The following is a 22,473-nucleotide window of genomic DNA, read 5'->3' on the forward strand; positions in this document are numbered from 1 at the left end:
TTTTTTTTTTAGAGTTACTTGCTTCTTATTTTATACATGTAAGTTTTGAAGACTTGTTTCTTAATTTTCTCTGTAACCACTTTTACTTCCAGTCCTACACTTAGCATAGTGCCTTCTACATAAAACACTAAAAAAAAATTTGTGAAGTTAAACTAAACAAAGTAGTCACTGTTGGATGTTATGTACTTAATCAGCAAAACATTTTTAAAAAATCTTATTTAGGAACTAAGGGCAGAATATGTGTATGTTTCTTAGTATATCCTCAAGGGTAGGAAAATCATTGCCCTTTGAGAGTAAGTAGATTCACATCAGAAAACTAAAAAATTCATGTAAAACCAAGTCTGTTGCACTTATATATAAATGTCAATGTGAAACTTACATTTATATGTTTTAAAATTACTTGCTACAAGCAGTTAAAACAAGAGTTATGTAAGTGTATAACAGCAGAAGGTAAAAAGTTTTAAGGTCAGGTTTATTGAGGTATAATGTACAGACAGTAATATATACCCTTTGTAGCCATACAGTTCTATAAGCTTTGACCAACTTATACAAGTGTATAACTACCATCATGGTCAAAATATGGAACACATTCATCATCCTCAGTTTCCAAGATTCCTTGCGCCCCTCTGTGGAGAATTCTTTCCCTCCTCCCTGAGCCCCTAACAACCACTAATCTCTTTTCTTGCACTACAATTTTTCTAGCTTTCTCCAGAGTAAATGCATATTGTTACCTTAATGGAATCATACAGTATGTTGTAAGTGAGCCTGGCTTCTTTTACTTAACATAATGCTTTTGAGATCCAAGGTGACTTCTGAAAAGAGGAAATCACTCTTTTGTGTATATTCTGGAATGTTATTGAAAAATTGCATCAGGGAACCCCTTACACGTTTTATACTATGTGATGATTTTTTGGTTTCCTAGGGCTGTTGTAACAAGTTGCCACAGGCTTGGTGGCTCTAGACAACAACAATGTACACTGTCACAATTACGAAGTCTGAGATCAAAATGTCAGCAGGGCTGATCCCCTCCAGGGGCTCTAGGAAGAGGCTCCCATTCTTTACCTCTTCCAGCTTTTGGTGGCTGTTGACATTCCTGGGTTTGTGGTGCCATCATCTACTTTGTCTCCATCTTCACGTGCTCTCCTCCTCTTTTCTGTCTCTCTTATGTGTGCCTCTTACAAGGATGCTTGTCAATAAATTTAGGTCACATCTGGATAATCAGGTGGATCTTAGTTACATGTGCAAAAACACTTTTTCCAAATAAAATCACATTCCCAGACTTCAGGTATTATGGTATGGGCATAACTTTTGGGGAGTCACCATTTAACCCCAAACGACACTATACTCTCTGGCCCCCTCCAAATTTACATCTTTCATATGTACAAAATCCATTCATGTCATTCCAATACCTCCAAACGTCTTGCCCCGTTATGAGGCATCTACTCTAGGTTCAAAATCCTATCTAATTATCATCAGCTCAAACAGTTCCAAATGTCATCATCTAAATCCTCCAGTCAGGTATGGGTGAGTATTATTGATCTAGAGGCAAAATTCCTAACCATCGGTGGACTTGTGAAACTAGGACACAAGCTATCTGCTTCTAAAATACATTGGTGGGGCAGGCATAGAATAGACATTCCCATTTCAAAAGGGAAAAAATAGAAGGAATAAAGGGGGTAATTGACCCCAAGCAAGTTTGAAATCCAGCAGGGCAAGTTCTGTTCAGTTTCTGGGGCTCAAGGCTCTGTCCTCTGGACCTTCAGAAACTCTGCAGACTTCTGTCCCTATAGCTCTAGTCTCTGATTCTACACTTCTGACCTCTGCCTCTGTACTCAGGCTGCTGTACTCAGAGTTATCCTTCTTTTTTTTTTTTTTTTCCCCCTGAAGGACTCATGTTTAAACAAAGTTAAGCTGAGTAGCGCCATCAACTCATTTTCTTCATTTCCTGAGTACAGAATTTTAAAAGTCCAACAGTCCTTTTTCACTTGCCCTACCTCTCTTCCCTTCAGTTAGTGCTGGCAGGGTTTCTGCATATACAACAGTATCAAAAACCTTGTGGATCTCCTGTGTATGTTACGGAGATCTGTGCCATTAGAGAGCAGGGTACTCCACAGATCTTTCCTGGATAATCCTGTCTCTATTCTTAGCTCTTTCTGAGTGATTGAGTGAATTCATGAGTAAACTCTTAGAATTCTCTCCAGAGCATGTATTCTCAACAGTGAATTTCCTAATTTTAGCATCCTTTGCAATATGAATAGGCTGGGTACCTCTCAAATCACCAAATGCTGGGTCCTTTTTACTTAATAGTTCCTACCTCAAATTTCTCTTTCCTCACACATTTTACTAAAAGCAGCAAGAGGAAACAAGGTCACATTGTCAACACTTTTCTTGGAAATCTCAGCTAAATATCCAAGTTCATCACATAAAAGTTATGCTTTCCATACAACTATAGAACACAATTCGGACTTACAGTTTCTGCCACTATATAACAAACATTTCTTTTCCTCCAACTTTTAATAATACATTCTTCATTTCTGACTGAGTTTTCACTAGCAGTGCCTTTAATGTTCATATTTTTAACCAATATTCTGTTTATGATTTTGTATGTATTCTCTAAGACAATAAAGACTTTCTCTATGATGTTCTTTACTTCCTTCTCAGCCTCACCATTGTCATCTTTGAAATCCATATTTCTATCAATAGTCTGTTCAGTATAATCTGGGTTTTCCTTTCTTTTCTTTTCTTTTCTTTTCTTTTCTTTTCTTTTCTTTTTCTTTTTCTTTTTCTTTTTCTTTTTATTGAGACAGGGTCTCACTCTGTTGCCCAGGCTGGAGTGCAGTGGCCCGATCTCAGCTCACTGCAACCTTCACTTTCCAGTTTCAAGAGATTCTCCCGCCTCAGCCTCTCGAGTAGCTGGGACTACAGGCATGCACCACCACACCCGGCTAATTTTCATATTGTTTGTATTACATAGAGATGGGGTTTCACCATGTTGGCCAGGCTGGTCTCAAACTCCTGACCTCAAGTGATCTGCCTGCCTTGGGCTCCCAAAGTACTGGGAATATAGGCGTAAGCTGCTGCACCCCACCACCTAGGTTTTTTCCTATCATGGTCCTCAAAATTCCTCCAGCCTGTATCCAAACGTACTTCCACAATTTTAGGTATTTTTTTTTGGAGAGAAAAACTGAACCTCAAAAAGCCCACAAAACCTCTACGTACTAAAATTATACACATCAAGTGTTGATCCAATCTTGTATCAATCTATTGACAATTAAACACCACCATGTTTTCCTCACCTGGTTTAGTTTAACATACCCAGGTAATTATTATTCAAAGTATTTGTTCCTTTGAAACAAACTGTTAAAGAGAGCTCAAATCATCAACAAACAAACAAGACCTTTTATCAATCATAAATTATTAATGACATCTCGAAATTTCCTCAAGAAAAATAGGTTTCAACTTTTTTTTTCCGGTTGACAAACTTTGAGGGACACTGCTGTTCAATGCAGCACACACACGAATAAAGACACTTTTTGATAACAAGGACATTATAATAAAATACCCCTCATACCTCCACCTCTAAATATAAAATTTCTCCTTTGGAATTAATGTTGCTTTCTTCTCTTGAATTTAGATTCAATGATCAACCAACCTAAATTAGGTCTAGCCGTAATTTTTAAAATGATTGCATAAAAATAGGGAAGTAGTTTAAAGCTCTCAGATACATAAGTTATAATAATAGATATATTTTATCAGGCTACAGGAAATGTACTATCATTTTAAATACCAGAACGCTACTCTTGCACCAAAATCTGGATTAGCATCTCACCAGAGAAACAAAACCAGTAGGAGATTATACACATATATATATGTATATATATGTATATAGATAAGGGATATATATGTGTGTATATGTACATACACATGTGTGTATATATGTATATAGATAAGGGAGAGAAGAAACATACATATATATGTATCTATATCCCTTATCATCTAACATAAGATATATTAATAAGTTAACTTTACCTCACTGTATTTAAGTAACAGCATATCAAAGAGAAAAGTGAACTTCACACAAGGACTTTGCATCCTCTTGTGGAAAAAGATTTTTATGTTTTCAGTTTTATTCAGGATAATTTTATCAAGTTAAGTGGAAGGATGACTTTGTTATTATCTTTATTTGAAGGTTAGGTATGGTTTAAGGAGATGTGTATGGGTGCCAAGATGACAAGGGGTGCATTATGAAGGCCCCCCTTTTTTTTTTTTTTTTTTTTGAGACGGAGTCTTGCTCTGTTGCCTAGAGCAACAGAGCTGGAGTGTAGTGGCACAATCTCAGCTCACTACAACCTCCGCCTCCTGGGTTCAAGCAATTCTCCGGTCTCAGCCTCCCAAGTAGCTGGGATTACAGGTGTGCACCACCACGTAGGGCTCATTTTTGTATTTTTAGTGGAGACAGGGTTTTGCCATGTTGGCCAGGCTGTTCTCAAACTCCTGACCTCAAGTGATCCAGCCTCCTTGGCCTCTCAAAGTGCTGGGATTACAGGTGTGAGCCATTGCACCCGACCAAAGGACATTTTGTGTGTCAGCTTGGCTATGCTGCAATACCCAGCTATTCAATCAAACACTAAACGAGGTGTTTTTTGAAGGTATGTTGTAGATGTGATTGATATGTATAATCAGCTGATTTTAAGTAAAGTAGATTATCCTCAATAGTTGATGTAGTCCTGATATAGTCAGTTGAAAGGCCTTAAGAGCAGAACTGAGGCTTCCCTGAGGAGGAAGAAATTCCACCTGTGGACCATAGCATCAGCCCATGCTTGAGTTTCCAGCCTCCCTTCCTGGTGGTCTGCCTTATAGATTTCAGTCACATTCTTTCCTTGCCATCACTTACCCTTGGAGGCTCTTCCATAGCCCTCCAGCGTCCTTCATGCCTCCCATTTAGTTTTAAGGGTTTCACCACAACTCAGAATAAGAAACGAACAGGGGCTAATAAATGTAACTAACATATTTTACAAACATTCCCTGAAGGTTGCAAAATCTCAACAGTCGTGGCCCTTGACTTACAGGTCCTGGCTTTGTCTGAGACAAAGAGGAATCCTTTGAGGCTTCTATTGATTTGATAGGGGCTCATAAATGCCCCTTCTAAGAATCTTTCCCTTCTTTAGGGCCTTTCTTACTAATTTTAAGTTGGACCCGAGGCAGAACAATGGATTCCTCTTTGTCTTGTGTGGCCAGTCCTCATTCCTGCCAAGAGATGACTCAGTCCCTGATTATTAACTCATGTTTTTAGCTGAAAGGAAAAATTATATGAATTTGAAATGATAACCAGTTTTATACTGCTAATAAGTAATATTTTTCTAGTTCAAAAATATGAATATTCTTAAAAATATCAAGATTGAAAGCATGGCTGTTTACAATACCCAAGCTCATCATCCCTGATTGCATTTCTGATGGTTCATTTATTTAGGATGACTGAAAGGAACTTTTCAAAATGAATACTGTTGATATTGTAAATACTAAGGCAGTAGGCTGATTAAAGTGACCCTGGAGAGAATGGTCAAAATTTCATTTATTCTCCATCTTTCTGTCATGAAAGATAATTTTGTGGCAAAGAAACAGATATCAGGAAGACATTGTTAAAAAGAACATCCGGCTGGGTGTGGTGGCTCACGCCTGTAATGCCAGCACTTTGGGAGGCTGAGGCAGGTGGATCACCTGAGGTTAGGAGTTCGAGACCAGCCTGGCCAAAATGGCCAAAAACCCTGTCTCTACTAAAAATACAAAAAATTAGCCAGGCGTGGCAGCAGGCACCTGTGATCCCAGCTACTCAGGAGGCTGAAGCAAGGAGAATAACTTGAACGTGGGAGGCAGAGGTTGCAGTGGACCGAGATCATGCCATTGCACTCCGGCCTGGGCAACGAGTGAAACTCAGTCTCAAAAAACAAAAACAAAAAAGAACATCCTACCTTTTCATGATATCCTTACTATACAGATCTCAACACTTCTACAAACAAATTGAGTGTAGTACTTCAGACCAATGGGAATAAACATGTTCAGACTTGGTCTTTATTGTCCCTACTGAAGCTCATGAGCACAAGAGCGCACAATAATCCAATGAACCCTGGGCCTCTGTGATACAGGCAAATTGAGTAAGTCAGACAATGTCAATATTTCTGATTCAACTTTTCTGTGCAAACTGTGAAAATGAGCCATGGTGTTCACGATGATTGTCCCAGATGTGATGAGTATCAGCTATGTGGTCACAGATATAGTACATTGTGCTATGGAAGAAAAAAAGACACTGCATGCTTTAAAAAAATGCAAGTTTCTATTTTTGTCTCATGACTGCCCCTAAATCCCTTGCCTTATTTCCTTCTAACAGCTGTCTTCAAGAAATTGGAGAATTGGAGAAAATATGTGTCCAGGAAAAAATAAAGGCTAAGATCTTCAGTTGCTCCTCTGGGAATTATATGCATCAGAAGTCCTTCATGTGGATCATTTATTCTCTAAGTTTTAAAATCGTATACGTTGTTCAGGTTCATGGAACATTCTATGTAACTGGATTTTGCAGCTATGTTAATGATAATAATCAATATTTCTCAAATTTAAAAAAAGATTTGAGCAGATACTTATGCCTTATGAATATCTAAGTTTAGTGGATCAGACATGTGCACAGAGTTCTTTGTTAATAATACCTTAAAAATCAATTTGTTTAGTCATTCATCAGGTATTTATCCCTCACCAGCTTTCTGGCCTTGGGCAAATCACATAACCTTCATGGGTCTGAATTTTTTCATTTATAAAATAAAGAGAGTAATAAAATATATAACTCAGAGGAATGTTTGGAACTCACTTGTTTTGCAGAATGCCCAGTACATTGTTGGTACTTTTAGTTTGTGTCACTGTTGTCACTGTGGTTGACAGTATAGTTCATCTCCATGTGCAGGTAATCTCTAGGCACAGGGCATGGAAAGAATAAATTACCCATGGCCCCTTCTCGTGAGAGACTTCTTGTCTAATGGGAGAAAGGCATATAAGCAAATACTTGCACTTCATTGCTACATCTGTAGAAATCAACGTCCAATGTATTGAGTGTCATGGCAATCCAGAGGAGATAGTGTTGACTTTTCCTGGAATTATGAGGAAATGCTTGAAAGGACAACTGCCTTTTGAGCTGAGCCTTGAAGGGTGGGAGGGAACCATCTAAGTCAAACTAGAAGTATAGGAAATCCTTGTGTGTAAGGACACATCGTCTGAGAGATGCGAATGAAGATGGCTCATGTGTAGCGTAACTAGTAATTCAGGAGGGCTGTAGCATAGAGAACATGTTAGGGTTGGTTGGAAACAAAATATCTTATGACATTAGCTACTTCCTTGCTTATTTATTACCTATCTCTTCCACTAGAATTTAAATTTCATCAGGGCAAGGACTTAGCTTATTTTATTTTCTTCCATATTCCCAGCAACTTCCAAAGTTCCTAAAACATGGTATAATTATACGTTATTGTTTGACAAAATTAATCAGTTATCTATTAGTTACCCAATTTAGTTGCCTCTAACAATGTTCCCATCCCTTTCTTATGTGCCTGTGTGTCACTTTCTTAATAACTTTCCAGCTATTCTTTTGTGTGCAGGTCTCCTAACTCCCTTACAGATGAAAAGTGATCAGTGTCATGGCTGCTGGCACATAGTATACATGCATAAATGTTTGTTGAATGTAAATATTAGAGTGTAAAATACTCCTATCAGATTATTTCCTAATTTGTTATAGAACACGAAAGTGGCAGATGTCAGAAAGAGAGCGGAGGAAAAGATGCAAAATGCAAGCTAGCCCTCCCTCACGATGGAGCATCTGGACTCTGTTCACTATCACCTGCTTACAGAGAAATGAAGTCTGCACATGCAGGTGTTTGTACCATATATACCACAGTGAAGCATGCAGACATCTTTCTTTAGATAGTAGTTGCTAGATATCTATGTCTTGCCTACATGAAACGAGTAACTCTAATGTTTTGCTCAAGCAATTTTGACAGACCCAAACATGTTCTGAAGGTGCAAACTCACTACATTTTTGTGGGCAACTTTTTTTTGTTTTTTTGTTTTTTTTTTACATAAAGAAAACATATGACTCTAGAGGGACCAGGCGGAATGATTTAGAAGTAAAAACTAACATTTCATTCAATGGCCGTCAACTCCCTTCACAGGGAGCTATCCATGGAATTTTTCACACATTATCCTCCCTTCCCCTCCCTTGACTTGGTGGTGATAAAAATCTATGACTTCTGCCCTGTAGGATTTATAATGAGCTAGAAAACAGGCTTTTAATAAGAAAATTACGGCATAAGGCAGAATGTGATGGGTGACGGGTGAGTGGTACAAGGAATCAGTTAGGGTCAGAAGCAAACATGACCCTAAACATCAGCTGCTATAACATGATCAACTGCTCTAAATTTCTTTATGGTGAAATTAGCTCCAGGAAAGCAGGGATCCTATCAGCTCCATGTACTATTGTATCCCAGTACTTCTTCTAATGCCTCATATTAAATAGGTGATATCAATAAATATTTGTGGGATGAAGGGCTGAATTCTTCCCTCTGCAGAAGGAGTTCTGTTGTCTTACCAAGCCAGTGTGATATTTTTGTAGATCCTTATAAACACATTCTTTGTACAAGGGCTAGTTTGGTATTCATCAGTCTCTCATACTGTGTGTGTGAGGGGTGGCGGAGGGAGAAACACAAGAGAGAGAGAAAGGGAGATGCATGACAAAGGGTAGGATGTGGGAGAAAAAGTGATAGATTTATAATCAGTTTGAATTCCTTCTCTAGCATTCCTATATGTGTCACCTGGGTAACTGCCTTAACTCTGAAACCTGCCTACCGAATAGGAAAAGTTCCTCTCCTGCTGTCCTCCCAAAGCAGCTGTATATGAGAGTGTTTGAAATTATTAGGCAATATAACAAATGCAAATAACTGTTCTTGCATGCCTAGAGTCACAGGGTGAAATGGCTCTGCTCCTGACACTGCTTGGTGCACCTTCTTGATCACTAAGTATCCCGATGGCCTCACCAGTGAGAGCTATCAGACTACTCCTGAAGGTGAATGCTCCTTGCAGCAGGTCTAGTTCCTACAGGAGGCAGATAACATCACAGCAAGGTGCATGTATACGAAATAGCATACTGTGTACAAAGTAGCATACCCCATAGGCATTATAATGACCTCTAAGACTTGCTTTTATAGTTTTTCGATTTTTGTACTTCTTGTACACATTACTTAGTAAGAAAACCATAGAGAAGGAAAGGTACACCTGCAAATGTACACTTAGCTTCTGAGGTAGACAGGCAGGGCCAACCTATGGTATAGCTCTGCATACTAGCTGTGAGTAGGGTCGGCTGCTTCACGAGGGACATAAATCCAGAAGTGACAAGAAAGCCACAGGCAGACTCTCATATCAATCAATACTCGGCTTAAAATTGAAATGCAAACACCTGTCAAAGAGTTAGTTGTTACGCATTATCAATCACATTTGTATGCATGAAGGCATCTGCTCCTCTCCTGCCAGAGACTAATGTAGTGAAGGGCAGAAGGTTTACTGAGTGCTGGAAAAGGGAAAGAGGGCAACTGGAGGGGAGAAGGATCACAGAAAGACAATCTCAGGAGCACTAGGAGATAAAAGCTATTAAAAGATAAAATTATGTTAATTCCAGTTATTGTGCCACTACATATATAAAATTGTGGTCAATTACAAACTTATTTTCAACATGATAAGAAAAACTTGCAGGTTGAAGAAGACATCTTTTTATATTTCTAAAAACAGAGGAGGAATGTAAGTCATATCGTAAACTTGAATAGCTAAATTTTTTCAACACAATTCCTTGATTGGTCAAAATCCCTCCCTACTCTGTAGGGAGGACTCCAGATTGCATTTTTGATAAGTTATTCTCCTGTTTTTGTGGAGTGCACATTGTAGAAAAGACAGTTGGTGGCTGCTTAGATGACCAAAACATTAATTGTTCTTCCAAGTACCTGCGGCAGAGTCTTCATGTTGGAGAATGGGGTTTCACCAGGTATCCTGGTGTACAAGAGAATGATACAATTCCCATAAGAGGTCCTCTTTCCATTAAGAAGAGGAAATGAAACAATCTGATTCCTGAAGACATGCCTGAATAAGTCCTTTTATCCAATATTCCTCTGGTGCCCCTGGAAAGATACCCAATCTTTGCCAAGTTGAGGTCTTGTGGGGTTTACAAGGCTCTTTGGAGCTGTGTCAGGAATATATTGGAAAAATATTTTATCTGCCAGTTGACTGCATGTGAGTATGCAAAGTCAGAATCCTGAAAATTTAGCACTGTGGGGGAATGAAAGAGGGTTGGAATGCTTTAGGAGGTACTGATTATGACCATGAGTATCAGGATGAGCATGACCAATTGTATCAGCTGGTCATCTAAGACGAAAACATCAGAACCCTATCACATTGGTTTACACAGTGAAGGAATTTATTAAAGGATGTTAGGCAGCTCACAGACTCTCTGAGAGGTCTAGAGAATGGGCCTTGGAAGCTCCAGAACCAGGAACAATGACTAAACCACACATTGAGGTTAATCCAACAGAGATCTTGCTGCTGCTGCTACTTAGCGCAGATACACAACTTGCTTCACTGCTACCTGGCATTTGATTCCAGAATTTTCATCTCTGCTATCTTGGCTAGCCACCTGTCTCCGTGGTCATTCATTCCAGGTAATGAATTACTCTTGGTACCTGCTTCTCAAGTTGGTTCCTTTCTATATACAAGTTTCGCAATGGCTTATCTGACTGTTTGCACACAAGCTGAAAGAAAGGCTAAAAAAGAGTTTCTGACTTCTATCCCCAGAGAGGTGAAACATGATGAGGGACAGACTCCAAGCAATGGGAGGAGAATTCAAAAGATGCAAGCCACATTCATGACAAAAGGCAATAGCAAATAAAATGCTCTTACTCACTTTCCCCCCTCAGCTAATACACAATTTCAGCCCTCAGCAAAGATACCTTTAATATTTTGGGTGAATTCCAGATGAGTCTTTTCCATGTTCTTAAACAAATCTAGATATAATCACATGGGTGTAAATTTGGACAGTGTTTCTCAATTATTCTGGTGCGATAGTCTGTTAAAAGAGTGTCAACATGGTCTTGATTACTCCATAAAGTCCCACAGAATTTTTGGGAAAACATATCTTTCAGTTTTTAATTACAGTCAAGCCTGTGTTTTTATTATTGGCTTCATACATAAATCCCATCAGGGCCTGGCTTTGTGCAAAATCTAAATGACTTTATACTTCACTTATATAATAGCACTCTCCCTTCGCCCATTACCATTAAACTTTATTACTGGATCGATCTGCTTCCCTTTTTTCTTAAGATATCTTTTCTACCAAAAGATACCTCAGTTCCTCCTGTACATAGACTTTTGGATGTCCTACCCCCAAAAACAGGTCAAATTCACGAGCATATTTCTGAATTCCTCCTTAGATAGTAGTATGCTTTCTCAGTTTTTATAAATGTAAAAGTCCCTATTTCACCTTCATTTTTAAAAGAATGTTTTGTTAGGTATAAAACTCTAGATTGATAGTTTATCTCTTTCAGTAATTTAAAGGTATCATTCCATTTTCTTGAGGCTTACAATGTTTTTGCTGATAAGTCTGCTATCATTTTTATCTCTGCTCCTCTATATGTAAAGTATCTGTTTTACTTTGTGAACTTTAAAGATTTTCTTTCATTAGTGGTTTTTAGCAATTTGAGTATGATGTACAGTTATGCTATTTTTTTAAACTTCTCATAAACTTTTTTCAAAACATTTATATAAAATTAAGGCATTTTTAGATACATGAAAGCTGAGATAATCTATTACCAAATAGGCCTATATTAAGTTGTGTAATGATAAATGTTTAACAAGTAGCTTTCCAGAAAAATAAATCTAGATTTGTAGCATTTTGTGATTTCCATGCTGTAAATATTCCTTCAGGGGCCAATTTTATGCTAACAACCTGTCATTTCTGAAGACACAGTATGGAAGAGATGCTCACAATGTTCCTGCAAACCTCTGTCAGCTGGCTCCAGCACATTGCTGCCTGCAGCATAAGAAACATGAAAGGAAGCCCTTCAGGTAGAAGAAAAATGATACCAGAAGAAAATTTGGATCTGTATAAAGAAAGAAAAAGCACTAAAAATTGAAACTATGTAGGCAAATATAAATTACTTTTTCTACTTAAAATGTTTTACTTTAAAAGATAATTGACTTTCTAAAGTGGAAATAATAACAATGTGTACTTAAACCCTGGACAACCATGAAAAAACAATGACAATGACACCAGCAGCAGCAAAGAGGTACAGAGAACAAACCAATAATAGAAAGAAATAGAAAATAGAAAGAAATAGACATAAAATAGAACTGATAAATGAATTAATTAATTTCATTATCCCCTAAAAAGGCAGGAACAGAAGAAAAACTGAAATGGTTAGTGCAAGTAGGAAATTTGTGCCCAACTATATTATTATTACATAAAATGCAAAGAGTCTAGCCACTCCAAATACAAGGTAGAGATTGTCAGAGTGCATTAAAAGAAGGACCCAACTACATGCTGCTTTAAAGAAACACACCTTGCATATAAAATCTTAATATTTGAAAGAATGTTATAATCAATTTTTTCAGATTAACAGATGGTTACTCAATGCACAGAGTCTCTAATTTTTTTTTTTTTTTTTTGGCACAGGGTCTTTCTCCGTCACCCTGGCTGGAGTTCAGTGGTGCAATCTTGGCTTACTGCACCTCTATCTCCTAGACTCAAGCTATTCTTGTACCTCAGCCTCCCGAGTAGCTGGGACTACAGGCGTGCGTCACTAGGCTTTTTTTTTTTTTTTTTTTTTTGCATTTTTTTTTTTTTTTTGCATTTTTAGTAGAGACAGGGTTTCGTCATGTTGCCCAGGCTGGTCTCGAACTCCTGAGCTCAGGCAATTTGCCTGCCTCGGCCTCCCAAAGTGCTAGGATTACAGGCATTAGCCACTGCACCTGGCCTGTCCCTAAATTTAACAAAAGACTATGTTCTAAGCAGAATGAAGTAAATTTATAAAAGGAGTTTTGGATTGAGAATCAGAACATCTGGGTAGGGAGTCCCAGTTCTACATGTTACTAGATGTGTGGTTTTTGCTAAACCATACCTCTCTGGGGTTTCTTTCTCTCTAAAATAGTGGGTTCTTTAGGGAGATGAGGGAAATCATTTATCAGAATTACCCAATAAACTTCTAAAACACTTGTGAGGCCACCCCACAACCCTCCCAGACTCTAATATTTTCTCAGATTGAGCCAGGAGGGTCTAGGTAGCCTGTTTATACGTTGAAAAAGCTCCCTAGTGATTACAGTGAACAGTTCCACCCCCACAGCCTACCTGAGAGTTGAAGATCACTGAACCTTATCGTTTCTATGGTTCCTTCCTTTTAAAATATTTTACGATTCTCTGATTTGAGCAGAATTAATATTTGGATGTTCTTCAAATTACCTGAAGTTTGCAGCCACCTACTTGGCCAGCACTGACAGGCCCTAGGCTCGACTCCTTGGCATCTTGCCATTTCCTTTCAGTTGATGGATTATAAATGACACTTGTAACTCTGTTGATTTGCCTAGAGATATTTCATTTCAGAGTGAATGCATAGATCAAATAAAGGATACACTATAGAAGCACATATGTAGTTGTCTATGCAATTCAGTTCACCACAGCATAACTGCTTAGAGACTGTTCAATGCTGCCTAGGTCTAGGGTGGCTGGCATTGATCTATCTGAAAAATCAATGAAGTCTGTGCAATTGAAAAGAGAGCACTAAATTAGCTTTACTGGTTCACAAAACTGGAAAGTAGGTCGGTGCCCAACATTCCAGTAATTGCTACTAGTGCTGTGGCAGGCTCAGTGGCAGATACTTAGGAGCAGGACAGCCACCTAGAGCCCTCAAGTCAGGAGGAATAAGGCCCTGAGTTTCTAATTTGAGCTAGCACAGACTAGCCTGCTAGGTCCAGACTGGACCTCCCCTTTCAGCCTTCATCTAGGGCTATAGGAAATAATTTTCTGTCATAGTATATGGTTTATTTTAGTTTTAATATGTCAGAGATGTTTCTTTTAATTATTTTCCCATTACTTTTGCTATTTTTCAAAGACTTTTCTCCATTCCTCCCCTGAGAGTACTCGAGGACTCTGTGTTATTTAATTTCTAACATGCTGCATTTCAAAAGACTTGTAGAATTAAATCTTGGCAGAAAAAGAGGGGCCTAATTAAGCAAGAGCGGGTCATGTTCTCATTTCTTGTCCTTAGTCAGAATGAAGGTCTTTTTAATTGTAGGGTTCAAGTTAAGGGACTAAAATTTTTATTCTAATAATTGTGAGCATCACCCTCTCATACACAGGTCAAAAGAGAGACCTGTGAAAGCCCCACTGAGGGAAGTCATTGATGATTTTAGAGGTAAGGAGATGGAAAGAGTAGACTGCCAAGTGGCCATAGGGCAGAGTGTGCAGCTATGGTTTAGCTATCCTGTGTCAGCCTTGGATATTGTTGTGGTCCTTGGTAGAGATCTCGACCTATGTATTATTAGGATGAGACCTTGTTGAAATCAAGAAGTAGGTGAAATCTTTTCCCCTGACTTCACATTTCAGTTTCCCCTTTCATTGCCTTGATTCCCAGTATCTCTCCTGCCATTCTTTTCTCTTTCTCACAGAGAAGATGCCTGTCTCATTCTCAGGGATCTGTCTAACAGCCTAACCCTTCAAGGACCCATTCTGAGATTTAAGTGCAATGGTGCTTGGACTTGGGCAACACTATGACATTGTGGCTTTCATTGAGAGATCACAAGAGAGAAGAACCTCAGAGTCCAGTGGTAGGGCGTTAGGAAATTTGGCAGCGGACAAGAGAGACATTTGAATTAGTAGCTTCCTGCTATTCTAGTATCAACACATTTGTAAGGGATTGTGCACCATAAGGTCCTGACAACGATCCTTGGAGCATGGCATCACTGCTTCGTCATTCCGTACCTTTGCTAGAGAATATGAGGGGGAGAAGAGAATTTGTTAGTAGGGATCTTGTGATTGTGCATAGTGCTCTGACATACATTATATTCTTTCAGACTTGATGTTATTTGGGGGCTGGAAAGATCAGGCATTATTATGCTCACTATATTAAACTAGAAACTAAATCTGAGAGACCAAGCCATGTTCCTAATATCTAGGAATAGTTGAGCCCCACTAGAAATCAAGTGTCTTGGCCCAAAACCCATCTTGCATTAAGTCTGTGTGTGTGTGTGTATGTGTGTGTGTGTGTCTGTGTGTGTGTGTATGTGTGTGTGTGTGTATGTGTGTGTGTGTGTGTATGTGTGTGTGTGTATGTGTGTGTGTGTGTGTGTGTATGTGTGTGTGTGTGTGTATGTGTGTGTGTGTATGTGTGTGTGTGTGTATGTGTGTGTGTGTGTGTGTGTGTGTGTATGTGTGTGTGTGTGTGTATGTGTGTGTGTGTATGTGTGTGTGTGTGTGTGTATGTGTGTGTGTGTGTTTGGTGGGGGGGGTATTCATTCTATATATTCCATTTTTGTACAGAGTTCCATTTTGACCCATGTTCATTTAAGGCTGTGAAATAGAAGCCAAAACAAACACATACAACTCTTTATTCTTTTAGCCCAAGTCTTTTAGAAAACAGAGCCTGAGGCAAAAACTCACATGCTAATGCTTTAATAGGGGTGCAACCCCAGAAAATTAAGAGTAAAAGAAAGAAGGAGTGAGGCAGGGAAGGAAGGAAAGCTTAGTGGATTCTGTGATGCAGCATTCAGGCCTTACCTCGGGAATGATGGGATCACTCGCTTAGCTACAGGAACTGCTGCTGGGAGACAAGCTGTTAGCCCTTTTCAGGAATTGCTTTGGCTGAAGAGAGATGCCTCATGCTGGTAACATGCACTTCCCAGAGCAACCTCAACCAATGACTTCTCGAAACAGCAGTATAAAGTCCTGGTCCCATTGCCTGAATTCAAGACAACTTTTAAGGACTAGCTCCATGCCAGAGGTCCCATGTAGTCAGCCGAGGCCTTTGTTATGGCTCATCACAGCCCAACTTCTCCCCTTGCCTGCCTTTGCTTTCATTCCTTCTCAAGATAGCTTCTTAATAAACTTCCTGCACCTTAATCTGTCTCAGTCTGCTTCCCAAGGAACTCAACTTACAAAAATATACATTTACATTCAGCACCAGGATTGTGTTAACTCCTATGCCCTCATAACATAGTCCAGAGAGATCTGGATCATCTGAACATTCTCTAGAGCATTGTACTGGTTCAGTATACTGAGGACATTATTCTAATATGACCAGAAAAATGAAAAGTGGCAAATATTTTGGAGGCTTTGACCCTACCGGATGGAAGATAATCCCTACACAGACTTCAAGGACCTATTACATCAGTAGCATTTTTAGGATCCAGGGATCTGAAATACTGCCTTCATATAAAGGAGAAATTATTGTATCTTTCATCTCCCACTAAAAAGAAAGAATGGTTATGTTTGACAGGCCTGCTCAGAGTCTGAGCCAGCATATCCTAAACCTGGGCATACTGCTCTGACCTGCATTCCAGGGGACTAAGAGGCTGCCAGAGCTGAATGGGGCCCAGAGTAGGAATGGGCTCTTCAGATGATATAGGCAAGTGGCCTGCTATAAGGGTCATGCAAGTTAGCAGACCCTACTGTCTTAACAACATTAATCGTGGGAAAGGGGCCACGATTGATGATTCCTTTCATGACAAGACCCAATGGAAATGGCAATGCAGACTCCTAATGCCATGTCATGTGCAGAGAACAGTTATATACTTATCCAGAAACAGCTCCTGTCATACTATGGGGTAGAGTTGGAACACCTGATCATGGAGCATTGTTATCCTATGGATGGAATTGTCATTATGAGCTGAACCCTGTCAAACCTACTAAGATTCAGGAAGGTCCCACAGCAATCTATCTTAAGACAGAAATGATACATCCTGAATTGAGCCCAAGTGAGACCAGAGTGTAAAAGCAAGCTGTATAGCAGGTGGCCCAGAACCCCCATGTCACCCATCAATGTGTTCCAGTGCCTCTCCCCCAAGTTCACTCTTTTTTTTTGAGATGGTGTCTCGCACTGTCACCCAGGCTGGAGTGCAGTGGTGCAATCTCAGCTCACTGTGACCTCCACCTCTCGGGTTCAATAAATTTTCCTGCCTCAGCCTTCTGAGTAGCTGGGATTACAGGTGCCCGCCACCATGCCCAGCTAATTTTTTTGTATTTTTAGTAGAGATAGGGTTTCACCATGGTGGTCAGGCTGGTCTTGAACTGCTGACCTCGTGATTCACCTGCCTCGGCCTCCCAAAGTGCTGAGATTACAGGTGTGAGCCACTGTGCCCGGCCCCTGAGTTCACTCTCACAGCTGCCGGGGGCATCTCATGCTCACCTGATAGAAGAGGTTCACAGATGGAATGGCTCAGCATGTAGATGTAAGTCAGAAGTGGATGGTGGTTACTTTATAGCCTGATTTGGGTGTGGTCAATGGGCCACAGTTTGGTGCAACAGATTATTAACTTTATGAGCAAAGAGAACTACTGCAAGGGCACAAAACACACAGGCAGTGGAAAATTTTTGGACAGCTGATAAGGGGTCTGGAAAGAGAAAGACTGTAAGATTGGAAATAAGGAGGCATGTGGATGAATATATGGGAGTGAGCACATTATGTGAAGACTTTTCTGTCACATGCAATATCTACTGGAAAGTACCCATCACTGAAGAGGCACTTCACAGCCAGGTAGCCAAAAACAACTCAGACAGTCGACACCAACTAGCCACTGTCATTGGCCATCTAACACTGGCAAAAGGAGCACAGGAGTGGAGTTGCCATGGTAGCAGGGCCTAACAACATGGGCCCATTAGCATCCATGTCTGCTTACCTTGGCTGATCTATTATTGCCATTGCCAAATGTGCCAGCAAAAGACAACAACTCTATGTCTTTATTGTAGCATCATCACTAAATAAGCCTCTCGGTGACAAGTTGACTACATTACGCCCCTTCAGTCTGGATGGGCTGGCGATTCATTTTGACAAGAATAGACCTATTCCTGGTATAGGTTTTTTTTTCCTGCTCACAGGACCTATCTAAGATCTTACAAAGTGTTTGATCCACCAGCATGAGTTTCCAGAGAACCCTGAATCAGACCAAGGGACCTACTTTACAGCAAAAAAGGTGTGAGGGTGAGGCCATATCACATACTTCACCACCTAGAAGGTGCCGACCTAGAAGAGCAATGGCTCACCCTGCTAAAGGCACAGCTGAGAGGATTATCCTGCTGAAGCACCAGCTCAGAGGATGGATGACCATCCTCCAGGATACAGTGCACACTCTGAACCAGCAAGTATGATATGAGATTGTGTTCTCAACAGGTAGAATGCATGGGCAAGGACTGAGAGGGAGAAGCAGGAGTGGCTTGTTTACCATCGCTCCCCAGCACCCATTTGAGGAGTTTGTGCTTCCCATCCCCACAACTGTGAACTCCATGTGTCTAGAGGTCCTGGTTCCAAAGGAGGAACCCTTCTACCAGAGGACACATCAAGAGCCACACTGAACTCTAACTGATACTGCCACCTGGGCACTGTGAAGTAATCATCTTGTCAGGGTTAACTGAAACTGAAGCCTAACTAGGCTAATGCTTCACAATGAGGGCAGGAAGAAATATGTTTTGTTCTTACATGATTCACTTGAGTGTCTCTTTAGACAGCACCCATGGTCTGCAAAGGGCACAATGCTCAAGGAGCCCAGATTTCTAAAGGATGCAGGACTGAGTCATGCCACTGGCTGAGCCACTGAGACCAGCAGAGATGCTAGCTGAAGGTGAAGGAGATCTAGAATGGACAATGTGAAGGGAGATGATGAATATAAATTGAGTAGCAGCAGCAGTGGAGCTGTAGTTCACCCTATTAACTTTCTCTTTTTAAATTTCTTCCAGAAAAAGAAGTGCACTAGTGTCCTGAAGGAGTGATTCCCAGAATTTATACAAAGAATTAGATCTGAACTGTACCGGGGCACATTGATGTGCCCTCCACCTCCCTCTTCAGGAGTGATGCAGACTTATTCCCTTACCTGCTGGGATTATTATCAGAAAACAGCCCTGGATGTCACCTTTGTTCAGCATTTGCCATTGTCAATGCCATGCTCCCTTCTTAGGATAGCCTACATCCAATGACTGGTTGATGAAGGAGTAAAAAGTAACCAGCCTCTGTGATCCAACCTGGCATCATTCTGGAGGGCCATCAAAGCTGCAAAGATCCCTGTGGGTGTGGCTGACATGTCACTCAAGAATGTATCACAATCCAGCTAATTTCTCTGCTCACACTGCTTCTTTCCTTAGAGGCTGAAGGTCTTACAGTGAAAGTAAGAGGATTATGAACTTGACTCAGGACAACTCTTTCCTGAAAGGAATTATTAATGTGTTTTAATGCCAGACACCTTCAAAAGGGTTTTCATCACATTTAAAATTATCGTGGGAAAATTTTTACACATTAACCTGGTGTCTTTAAGGTATTAAATCTTTTTTCTTTTGGAAACAGAATCTTGCTCTGTTGCCCAGGCTGGAGTGCAGAGTGCAGTGACTCCATCTCAGCTCACTGCAACATCCACCGCCCGGGTTCAAGCAATTCTTGTGCCTCAGCCTCCTGAGTAGCTGGGATTACAGGCACAGGCCAACATGCCCAGCTAGTTTTTTGTATTTTAGTAGAGACGGGGTTTCACCACGTTGCCCAGGCTGGTATCGAACTTCTGAGCTCAGGCAATCCACCTGCCTTGGCATCCCAAAGTGCTAGGGTATTAAATAGGGAAATGATACTAAAAGAATAAAGCATTGTTATATCCTCTGGAGAAGTTCAATCTGGAGGGGGCAAAGGATGCATAAGTAAGTTATTGTAATGTTACCATCACTCCCCAGTGGCTGGCACGGTAGGGCTGGAAGGATGGAAATATGTTTCCAAGGTCCAGGAGGAAGAAAAGGGCACTATGGGCAGTGGGAATAGCACAAGCCAAGCACAGAGGCAAAAACATGCAGCAGGTTATGTGGTGTGGCTGGAACGTGGAGTGCTGAAAGTCTGCAGATGAGCTTCAGGCTGGGGATGAAGAATAGCAGTCAATCAAATAGGTCCACAGTGCCAGCCACAAGTGAAATTCAGTCCAGAGTAAAGCAGTGCTGTTTGGAACTAGCAATATCACCCACAATTATCTTACAGACTTGTAAATTAGCTAAAAGCTGACTAAGGTGCTTTGAATTGAGCCAAATATTTTTAGCGACCTTTATCAATACACAAGCACATTGTTAATCCAGACTGGGAAGTAGGAAGTATGTGCAGTTTATGATTTTAACTGATACCTGAATAGCATCTGTGGTTACAGGCATGGACTCTGGAGCAGGCTGTATGGGGTCAAATCTTGGTCCCCAGATGTACTTACTGTGTGACTAAGGATACTTATTTAACTTATTTGCACACCACTGCTAATCTCTAAAATGAGGATAACATAGGCCTATCTCAGGGTTGTTGTGAGAACTAAGTAAGTTACTATATGTGAAGTACTTAGAACTGTGCTTGATACATATTAAGCATGAGAGAAAAAGAGACGAGATGGGAGACGGAAGGAATGGAAATGCCAATGAGTTAGCAAGGAGAAAAATTATTCCCTGTGAGTGATCAGACAGTCATAACTAAAGATATCATTTCATCCTTTTTCCAAGGAATACCTGAGCTATGACTATGCTAAGCAATAGTTCTTACATGATTTCCAAGGAATACCTGAGTTATGACTACGCTAAACAATTGTTCTTACATGATTCACTTGAGTGTCTCTTTAGACAAGAACCATGGTCTGCAAAGGGTACAATGCTCAAGGGGCTCAGATTTCTAAAAAATGTGGGACTGAGTCACGCCACTGGGTGAGCCACTGAGACCAGCACAGATGCTAGCTGAAGGTGAAGGAGATCTCGAATGGACAATGTGAAGGGAGATGATGAGTATAAATTGAGTAGCAGCAGCAGTGAAGCTGTAGTTCACCCTATTAACTTTCTCTTTTCACATTTCCTCTGGAAAAAGAAGTGCACCAATGCCCTGAAGGAGTGACTCCTAGAATTTATACAAAGAATTAGATCTGAACTGTACAATAACTAAATTGTACAATACTAAACAATAGTATCCAAGCTCCCCATGGGCAGTGCCACCGGCCAGTGTACACCAATTAATCTCAACACCAGAGGCAAACGGGTCAGAATGCTCACTGTGACTTGCTCCAACCCACTGAAGCAGCTGTACTTCCTGTGTTTGAATTGGGTCATATTTCAGTGCATCTGTGCCTACTACCTATTTGCCTTCCTATTTTTGGATGTTTTAAAGGTTTGCCTTGAGGGGCAGATGGGGGAGACAATGCAGGCCTGTAGTGGGTTTTTGTTTTGTTGGGTTTTGTTCTGTTTTTTAAAGTCCAAAGACCAGGAGCAGAATGCTCTCATTTTCCACAGAGAGATACTGAAGAAGGAGGACTTTGGTACTTCTGAGTCAGGCAGTGCTGAGGAGATTTAGAAATATGTCTCTCCTGAATGTTTTTGCTTGTATATATGTCAGCATTTTACCGACTCAAACATAAAATTGAACATTTATTTATTTGGGGCAAGCCATTGTTCTATAATATTTGATGTGTCTAACTCATTTAAAATGAAAGGGAAATGGAAACAGCATTTTAAAATGAAAATATGATTTCATTGTTCTTAGCTTCAGTATTCTTTAACTGCTTCGCCTCTGGAGTCAGTGTGAGGTTCTTAATCAGGATTTGATTCCAGAAGCAGCTAATTATTAACCTGGCCTTGTACAGGCCACTAAACCTTTTAATTAATAGTAAAATGATATCTACCTCCTAGGATTTTGTGAAGATTAATAAGTTAATTAGAGGACATAATGAATGTGAAATCCATAGAACATAACAGGTATTCAGCAAATGTAAGTCTCCACCCATGCCTGTCCTGTCCTAAGAGATGGAGTTTTAATGAGGACTTCACTTAATTTTAACACGAATACAATCACTTCTTTCATAATCATTTCCTCCTAAATCAAAAGCTGACACAGAACTCATTTTCTGTCTCTGGATCTGCTTCGTAATTTGTAAAATGAAGTAGCTAGATTATGTTTCCCTTCCAATGTCTTCAAAATCTGGATTTCTATGGCTTCTTCCTAGTTTTCCATTGGCCTAGGAAAATCTATTCCAGTCATCAAATTCTCCTGTTCGCTGAGAGAAATAATAAGTTTAAATGCTTTGGGGTGAATAGAAAGAAAATGTCTCACATGCTTCCTGTATGAAAGCATCTTTTTCCATTTTTGTTAGCTGCAAAGCACTATACAAGTACACAATTTATTGTCATTCTTACTACTATTATTCTTACCA

The sequence above is a fragment of the Chlorocebus sabaeus genome, chromosome 21 (genome assembly GCF_047675955.1).
Source record: "Chlorocebus sabaeus isolate Y175 chromosome 21, mChlSab1.0.hap1, whole genome shotgun sequence".
Taxonomy (NCBI): Eukaryota; Metazoa; Chordata; class Mammalia; order Primates; family Cercopithecidae; genus Chlorocebus; species Chlorocebus sabaeus.